A 9,920-nucleotide genomic window follows, 5' to 3' on the forward strand; every position below is an offset into this window, starting at 1 on the left:
TTTAGTGACTGAGAAAAAGTATTACCTGTGGTGATTGATGATCCTCTAGCTATGAATGTGAGAGTCAATAATTAAATTTCATTCAAAGCATGGAAGGATTTTATGCCATTCTATTTGTATTTCATGTATGGACTTTATCTCACAGTTCTTCAGTAAAGTTTTGGCCAGTCCAATTTTTTTCATTCTGATTTCTTTTCCATATACACAAATTTTACTAGCTACTTATTAGTTGGAAAATATTTAAATCTAATGTATTATGATTCTTTACATAAACATTTTTGATAAAATGTTTTTAACAATTATTCTTAATCAAGAATAATATTTTATTATATATATTTTATATATAATATGTATAATTTATATACTTTTATTATATATAATAAAATTTTCATTATAAGCAATCTTGTCTTCCTCTAAGAATATATTTGCGCTAATGGAATAAAGTAATAAAATAATGACTTGATCAGTCCTATTAATTTTCTTGATTCATGTTATAGAAATCTCTGTCTAATATAAAAAACAATTTTTTTGTATTGTAAATGTATTTTATTTTGTAAGCAACAATCAGAATATATTTGTGCTACTAATTTCTTCAAATATTGAATGAGATCTTAACAAAGCTTGTCCACTTTGATGTGTTCTTGTACAACTTTGGAATCTGCAAAGACCCTGACTTAAGAAACAAAAGTAATTGCACAACTGAGACTAAAGATGTTACAGTGCTGCAAATGATGCCAGATGTCTTACATTTAACCAAACACACCTTCCGAGGTCCCTTGATTTTGAGCATTAGGAACAAGAGAGGACTATGTACTGAAAGTTTCATTAAAAGCTTTTTGCATTTTTTATTTAAATACAACCATGTCTAACATAGCTGCTAAACACTGGACAATATTTGAAGTCATAAGTACATCCACATGTTCTTCCAAGTGATGTTTGGGATCTTGCTTGCCAACATTCTTTATTGTCAGCTGTTCAGGTGTCATCTTATCTTCTTCTTCTACAGCCTTATTATAATTCCTGGCTAATTCCAAACTCTCTTTTACCACTGATTCATTGTGTTCACAATGTTCACTGTAGTCTTGAAGTGTCAAACCTTCCATCCAACTCTTCTTATGCAAATTTAGCAACATCTTCTGTTAAAGTTCATTTTTTGGATAATTAATGGTGATGGAGTAATAATGTCTGTTTAGTCTGTGAACTAATGCCTGGATGGATGGATGGCTTATTTAAGTGACCCAGATTGACCCAGATTTGAAGTCATTTGTTTTGGTTCATGTCCTAAGACCATCATATTAGCACTGATCAAGCTGAAGGCATCAGTAACAACCTTTCCTTTTACACTTTGAATGGGATCCACAACCACTGCCACAGCTCTCTCCAACAAGGCTTCAAAGCTCTGCTGAGTGTTGATATCCACACCAGAAAGCCAACAACCAAAGCCAGGGTGACTGTGATACCAACCAACAACCATCTCAGACCTTCCTGTTTGCTTCAACATAGCTAACATTTTGGCTTGGAATACTGGATCAACTGCTTCTACACTGACACCTGTTCCTGACTGTGGCATAGCAAACACATCAATCACTCTGACGGTGTAATCATCAACAAATTCTCCAAGCATCAGACCCATAACTTCCATTGGAACTCCAGCACGGCCATGCTTTAACATTCTTAACAGTGCCAGCCAAGAGATATAGACTTCTTGTGCGGTGTCCACTGCAGGAGCATCTGTAGGTGGCCCCTGGCCCAGCCCAGGCATACCTCCTCCCAGTCTAAGAAGTCTGTCCATATTTCTGTTCAGTAACTGTAACTCTTAAGGCGTTAAGCTTCAATTTGTCGAGTTAACAAATTTCTTCCTAACTCAAACTATAGCTAATTCTGGCAAGTATAATTTTTGCAAGTATATTTTCGTCTCCTGAAGGCGGGAGGGAGGGAGGGGTCTGGACCCTTGTCTCGCTCTGCAGTGACTTGCTGGAGGCGGTGACAGCGCCTCAGACTCACTCGGTCCAGCTGCGGCTCCGCGAACCGGCGATGAATCAGCCCGATTCCATTCAAAAGGAGTTAAAAAACAATTTATTATCTCTATCTAATTTAGATTCTGGATGCAAAAATAATAAGGCCAGTGTGCTGCATTTCTAAATTATATGTAAAAAGATTGCAAATTAATTCTTTATAGGCTTCATAAAAAGTCAATGCTCAAGATAGAATGATTGCATTATGATAAATATTCCAAAACATAGATATGATTGTCTTCTGATTCCCAAACTTCTTTTCCTATGTCTCCCCTTCAGCTCTAAAAAAGAAAGGAGAAACAGATATTTTAAAAATCGGCATGACATGTACAGCCCTTATGATATTTCCATCAATCAGAATATATTTTGAACCTTACATCACATCAGACCACCATTCTCCAACATTCTGTGGACTTTCAAGCATGGTAGTCATGACAGACTCACAAGTGGATTTGTTTACCTTTTTTTCCAAGAAAATAATAAGGCTGATTTTTTTCTGCTCCCTTTGAAGAGAAGTATGAACATAGAACTTACTGTGGCCAGTTAAACATAGGCCGAAGCATATTAGTACCAGGTGGGGCAGCAAAAGCTACTGAATTGTTCACTATATTCCCTTCCCCTGCTGCGGCTACCAGGGAGGCACATGTCTCGATCAGCCTGTGCTCTGGAGTGTCTGTAATGAGCAAAGCTTCTGCAGAAGGCAGGCTCCCGGCAGGAAATACAATCCAACTCACTTGGTTTAAAGGAAGAAAGTTTAATGAAAATGCTACTTAGAGAACTAAAACCAAGGTTAAGGAAACAAATGCTCTGAGCCTCTAAGGTAACAATGCCTGGATAGACACAAGGATGAAACAATACCATGGCATCTTAGTGATAGCTAAGACTGTGGGAAATGGGCTACCCAGACAGAGGTAAGGTGCAGGGCACAGTCACGGACAGACATGATACCAAGTCAGGGAAAGAGCTCAGCTAAAATGCCTAAAACTCTCTCCTGCCATAATCTGATCTCCTTTATGCTCCCCTTTATCCATACCATCAGAAGCCATCCAGCAAGGAATCTCAGGCAATGCAGACTTTAGTCTTGAGCTTTTTGAGGCATTAAGTACTTATGATTTGGTGGTGTGTTAGAGTATATGCCAGTCTGTTCTGACAAATAACTGTAACTGGACATGGAATGCTACTGTAATGAACCTAACACATCTTTTTATTATGCAGTGATTATTTGGCAATAGATGAGAACATTGTTCCCAGGGACTAGAGAGTTGTCAATCTGCATAGCGCAGTGACAAGATATTTGGAAAATCTCCATTTATGGAAACTTTAGAAGTACATGTTATATTAAAATATACTTAAAATGATCTATCTTCAGAGCAAATGACTGGAAAAGCCAATATTAATGTGTTTGCTATTAGTTGTCTATGTATCATGAGCTCACATAAAACGAGAAAAGTTCAGAAATGGATTACCCAATAAGTAAGCTGGACTAAAAGTGAAAGTAAGAATTAACAAAATCAAGGTCTTGTAAGGCTGAAAGAAATGATTGCCTCTCAATCTTAATATTATAACATTAAATTGAGAAAAGCTTTGTGTGACAAAGGTTCATGAAAAGGCAGACATGCATGAAGCACAGGTACTGCGGTCAGCACCAGAGTTTACACTTTAGTGTCAGAGTAGTAACATATCTAAAACTAAAATATATTTAAAACTAAATCCTTATTTACACAAAATCACTCAGGAGGAAAATATGCCTGTGGCTCTCCAAACTATGCTGTTGATTATTATTATACCTTTGCTACTGCAGAATCACCCAGTCTATCTTCTGTCATATACCTGTGCCTACCAAAAATTTCTTTTAATACTATTTAATAGTAATTTTCTTTAATAGTATTTTTTGCTTAGGAATATCCTGTCCATCTGGGGCAAATATGGAAAGTGTCTTATTAAATATTTGTCCAATATCCATTTAGTATGGTTTTCTTTTCTGGAGAAGCAAGTAAGATAAAAGAATACATTTCCCAGATTTCCTTGCAGTTAATGCCCTAAATAGAATTTAGGTTTGGCCAATCAGACACAATTTTGAATAAATGGTCTAACTGGATTAAAAAAAGAAGAAATCACACAAAACATCAATTCTCCTGAGATGGATTTATGATATGGGGAAGGCTTCTAGAAACAGTCTGTTTTTTGTTTGATTTGTTTTATGTTTTAATATTTTTTCTTCAGCTAAGTGGAGTGATTCTGAAACGAATACTTGTGGCAGTACCATCTTTATTTTTCACCCCTTTTGGACTCTTTGGTTTAAGGATCATTTTCTTGAGTTGCAGCCTATACCTTTGAAATGACTCTGCAAGCATGTTAGTACTTTTACTAAATGCCATTTGACTCAAAATAGAATGAATTCTGTTCAGCAACTGAACGCTAACAGAAAAGTTCTCCTTCAGTACCTTCACTTGATATCTTATTTATGTCAATATAGAATGCTTTATAATTTTGACTTCCTTAAAGTTTAGAATTCTTTTTCTCTTTGCTCATTAATTCACTATGACCTATTTGAGGACTAGAATTCAACCTCACTCACAACTTTTTAGATTTAAAACATAATTCTTATTTTTATCAAAGTAATTTTCTTTGTTTGTTTGCTTTTTTGTGCCCATAATTATAAGTGACATAAATATTATTAAGTATGAGCTAGCAATTTTCTTTGACTCATACTTATATGTCTCTAGTCCTAGTTCCATAAGTAATTATTTTTTCAACAATGTCAATAATTTTGGGGTTTTATTTTAAAAAGATTTATACTTAACCTGTTATTTTATCAGTTTCATAAATTATTTCCATATTAGTTCATTTAAAAGTTCATTTGTAATTTCACATACTGTTGTAGTAAACCAGTTGCATGCCCTATTACCTGATGGAGACATGCAAACTAATCAAGTGTAATACATTTTCAGGTAGCAAGCAATGTTACAAAGAATAATAAATCAAGATAAAGAAGTACTTATAACTTCCATCACTTTCATTTCATTGTTTTCTCTATTATCAAATGAATTAGATAACCTTTCAGTATTTTCTCTTTGCGGTTCTTCTTTCTTGTAGTATTCTACCTTCATTCTCCATCGGGCCAGATCTTTTCCAACTCCCTACTGAGTTTATTCATTCAATTCCAATCCTAAATCTGCAGTTGTTTTTAATCCTTCTGCACTTTGGTGATATTCATTTTCCCATATCATCTTAAGACAGAATGTCCATGGGAAAGGATTTAAGTCCTTGCTTTACCTTTTTGTTACATCATAGCTAGATCACTATAAGTAAGCTCCACCTTTTGATGATTCATACACCTGTTGCTTTGTACCCCTCACAAGAGCTCTGAGTGGAAATATGAAGTTCTTACCAAGCTGCAGGGCCATTCTACTTCTACAAAGAGGAATCAACTCATTTCCTGCTCTGGGGTTGCAATCCCATATGATTGGCTAACTTTTCAGAAGTAGGGAGAGAAGCGGTGTTTTGGGATCTAAAATCCAGCATATTAATTTCAACAATCCCACTGGGATCCTGGTCCTGCTGCATTTCTTGCTTTGATTGTATTTGCTTGGCTCCCTTCTTTTTAGTGTTTCTTTTACAGTTGGCTAATGTGAAGTCTTCTATTCTCCTCAGTCAGTTCACTTCCACGTGTTTTTTAATCTCCTAAAAATGTATTGAAATTACTCTTTACTATTGCTTTCTTCTGTGTTGCCTTTTTCCCTCTGAATTTGTGATTGTTTTATTCATTTTCTGAATGGAGGGGGGTATTAACGAGTTAAACATATAATCAACTATGGTTAGCTAGAAGCCCTACTAAGTCTCTTACTTATGCTTATGTTCTCATTGATTCAACCTGACATATATTAAATCACGTGTTTAACTAAAAGTACAGTCATCATTACCTAATGATGAAGATGCTTTGGGAGAATTCATTGTTAGATAATTCCAGCATTGTGCAAACATAGAGTATTCTTACACAAATCTAAATAGATCAGGCCAATCATTCTATGTGGCCTTTTGATGCAGACAAGAGAAACACATAAACACAAAATATGTGAATCTGCTGCTGACATAATACAATATACTGTTTTACATTGTAAACTTTATAATAAGCAGAAATATCACACTTTAAAATAATGATAAAAGTACAGTATAATAATACACTAACAATATAGCCATTTATTATCAAATATCATGTACTGTGCATAGTTATATATGCTGTTATTTTATATAATTGGTGGCACATTAGGTGTGTTTGCACAAGTAATAACACATGAGTGATGTGTAGTGCTATAAAGTTACAATGGCTGTGACATTACTAGACAAGAATTTTTCAGCTCAATTATAATCTTATGAGATTGCATCACCATCTCTTGCCTGGATAACTATAGATTCATCCATTTTAGTCCTGCTAATACTTTCTTTAATTCCTACAATTATTCTCCAATCTGCAATCTTCCGTGAGTGTAATTATATATTTGGCTATTGTTGACTGAAATGTTATTAGGTGGCTCAAGACTGTATGGTTAGATATTTATAAGCAATACATACACAAAATATATACCAACAGACATTAAATTGAAGTATTAAAAAGCCACAAATTATGACTTCTTTGAATAAGATGTTCCTTGATAAATTAACGTTAGTTTTTACTGTCCTCAGTGATACTTTTATGGCATAAATAGAATTATCCACAGGGACCTGCCTCTGCTATGACCAAGAGTTACCACTAGGCTTGTGTTAGTTACTTTTCTCTCACTGCGGAGACAAAGTATCGGATACCCAAAGTTAGAGGGGAAGGAGTTTATTTACCTCAGAGTTCCTAGAGGTTTCAGTCCATAATCAGCTGGCTCCATGGGAGGGTCACAGAAGGGCAACAGTTCATAGTGGTGGAAGACAGCAAAAAGCAACAAGGAACTTGAGGAGCATCTTTCTGCCCCCTTTACCTTATTCAGACTACTTAGGGCAGTATCACTCATGCTCTTAAGCCTAGTGCCCTTGGGCCTAGCCCCACCATGAATCAATCACACACTCTAGATTCAGCCACCCCCAAAAATGGCCCCACCTCATTCTCCTGAGGCTTGGAGGGGACATCTAAACACAAGGCATCACAAGGCTTTAGAATGACAATACATGTGAGAAGTGACAACTGGCTAGATATGCTGCTCAGGTATACACACTACTTCCCAACAGCCATGGAATTTATGCTAGGGTTTTCATGTCACAGCTTGACCAGTGTCATCAATGATCAAACTTCCTTCCTGTAGAAACAAAATCCCCTCAATAAGGTGACTTTCATTGTATTCTCTCATTTTGATATTTGGAAATACATCTCTTATAAATACAAAACCATATAATCAGTGAGAAAAGTGTGTTTGATCAGGTAAAGCAATTTATAATTGGAGATAAGTGGATGACATGCTGTTATACTTGAAAAAGATATCAATGATAAATGAAGTATAAATTCAGGCATTTCTTTTGAGACCAATTCAAAAAAGAAATGAAAAATGTAAATAAGTAGCAAAATTCAATATAGATTTCTAACATTACATTTCCAATTAAAATTACTTGAGAACACTGCACTTCAACAAAAATAATTAATCACGTTTCCTTAAGGGATACTTCATATCCACAAAAGCAAAAATATATAGAAATTGAAAACAAAATTGGAATGATCTATTCCATTAGTTTGTAAGATATATAGTAAAATGAGTGTATGGCAGTGTATACGGCAAAGAATTCCAATAAGAAGGATCTGTGACCTCCCTACTTTCCTTTTGAAAAAGAGTAAGTTCAGGAAGTTCTGATGACTCTGCATTGAAGACATATATTGATGAAATATACCAATAAAATACTTTTACAGGAAATGTAATTTGGGAGAAATTGCTCAACAGGAAAATAACGAACAAGCAAATACTTGCAAAAAAAATATATAGTCAATTTTAAGGATTAGCAATAATGTGATTTTTTTCCATGAAGACTTTGAGTTGCTGATATGAAAAGGTCTTTTTGTCATAAAATAAAACAAGTAAGTTCTTATAGCAAAACAAGAGAAAATAACTTTTTTATAGCCTAGTAAATTGCAATCGATACTCTGCTTGCCTAATAGTTGAGATATTTTTATCAATTTATCTGCAATTACCACAGAAATATCATGCAGAGGTAATTACATGCTGTTCTCACTTGTTGAAAAGTAGTATTTTGTCAAACAGTGCTTGGATGTATCTGTTGGCCTTGCACAAATTCAAAAGGAACCTGGAGAAAATGCTGAGAGAAATGTATTGTACTTTACAATTTCATTTCAAACATATATAGTTAAGGACCTAACTGCTAGTTATAAAAGTTATGTGAAGCTATTGGTCTGCCTTTTATTACTATAGCAATATCTTTGTGTAGAAGCCTATAGTTAGGAGATACATTATCTTATTTTTATTGCTCAAGATCTTTATTCCTCCATTAATTACAATCCTGACCTTTAGGTCTATGTTTTCATAGTTTATTAGCAGGCAAAGAAGAAAAGATTACTATGTTTATCATTACCTTATGGCAGGCACTACTTGAAGGATTTCACCTGAGTGAGCTCACATCATCTCCACATCAAATCATAAATGTAGATATTTTGTCATGATCTCAATTACAGAAAGGGGAAGAAATAAAGCACAGAGACATTATCATGCTCTTGGCAGCAAAGCAGGTTAAGGGCCAGATCCAAGATTTAAATTCAGTTAGCAGGCGTGAAGGGAGGGCTAGGAATGGGGAAAAAATAAGAACCAAGATGCATTATATAAAGGTACACTTCCCAATGAGAAATGTAATTGTGTTGTATACCTACAATGTACCAATAAAAGAATTTAATACAAAAAAATAAAAAATAAAAAAAGTAAATAAATTCAGTTAGCTCAAATGCCCCTGCTTGATCTAAATGCCATATTTCAATGCAAACTACTCAGTCATACAAGAGAAAGCTATTTCTCAGAAAGTCTTTCTGGCATATTCACCAAAAGCTTAACAAAAGTGATATTATTTAGCATAAACAAGTCAAAATTATGATAAACCAGATTATTTTATGCAGCATAGGAAGAAAAATAAAAGTATAGCTATAAATATACAGTTTTTCTACACATACAATATACTAAGATAGTGCCAAAATCTTACTAATGGTGCCTATATAAAATGCTGTTTTAAAACTTAATGCATCTAAAAATATATTAGAGATTAGTATTCCTTTGACACAATGGCTAGAGGACAAATTACTTTATCACAGGAAAACTATTGCTTTTGATAATTGCAGAATTATTTTTATGATATAGCATATAATCATTTTTAAACAAAAATCTCCTATGTTTAAAATAGAAAAAATTTACAGAAGCTTTTAGAACTGTAGTATTTTGCAAATGTAGTCGTTCCAAGTATGAGAGCACCTCTCAGTGGTGGGAAGAGATTATTATTTCAAAAAGAGAAATGGGTAAATTCTAGTTATAACTGAATTTTTCTTGATCTAAAATTTCACGTGCTTGTGTTGTTGATTTTCAGGGCCATTTGTTTTTCTCCTGACTCTTAAGTTTTTCCCCCTTCTTGTTTCTATTAATTATTGCTAGCAGAGAAAAATAAGCTGTATCCAAAGTATTATGCTACTCCTGATTTTTAGAAAGGAGAGCATAATTTAATTCTGGATCACCAGGAATACCAATAATAAATTGATGATGTCATACTTCTTTCTATTATATGTCGAAAAAAGAATGTATTACTATGTTTTCCAGATTACAACAAAATATTTTAGCATAGAGTCAAACAAATAAGCAGCATTGCTGAGCAATTTTAGATATAGATAGCTATAGGCATAGGTATAGATATAGACAGATATAGGGATAGGTAGGTAGATAT

At 34.2% G+C, this 9,920-nt stretch overlaps 1 pseudogene; it reads right to left on the reverse strand.

Moving 5' to 3' along the window:
- Positions 1-693: 693 nt before the first annotated feature.
- On the reverse strand, positions 694-1,927 carry LOC101715992 (ubiquitin C-terminal hydrolase PSMD14 pseudogene; annotated as a pseudogene).
- Between the last annotated feature and the right edge of the window lie 7,993 nt (positions 1,928-9,920).

Source organism: Heterocephalus glaber, unplaced genomic scaffold (assembly GCF_053883595.1).
Source record: "Heterocephalus glaber isolate CG9 unplaced genomic scaffold, H.glaber_assembly_v1.0 deba00001600, whole genome shotgun sequence".
Classification (NCBI taxonomy): domain Eukaryota; kingdom Metazoa; phylum Chordata; class Mammalia; order Rodentia; family Bathyergidae; genus Heterocephalus; species Heterocephalus glaber.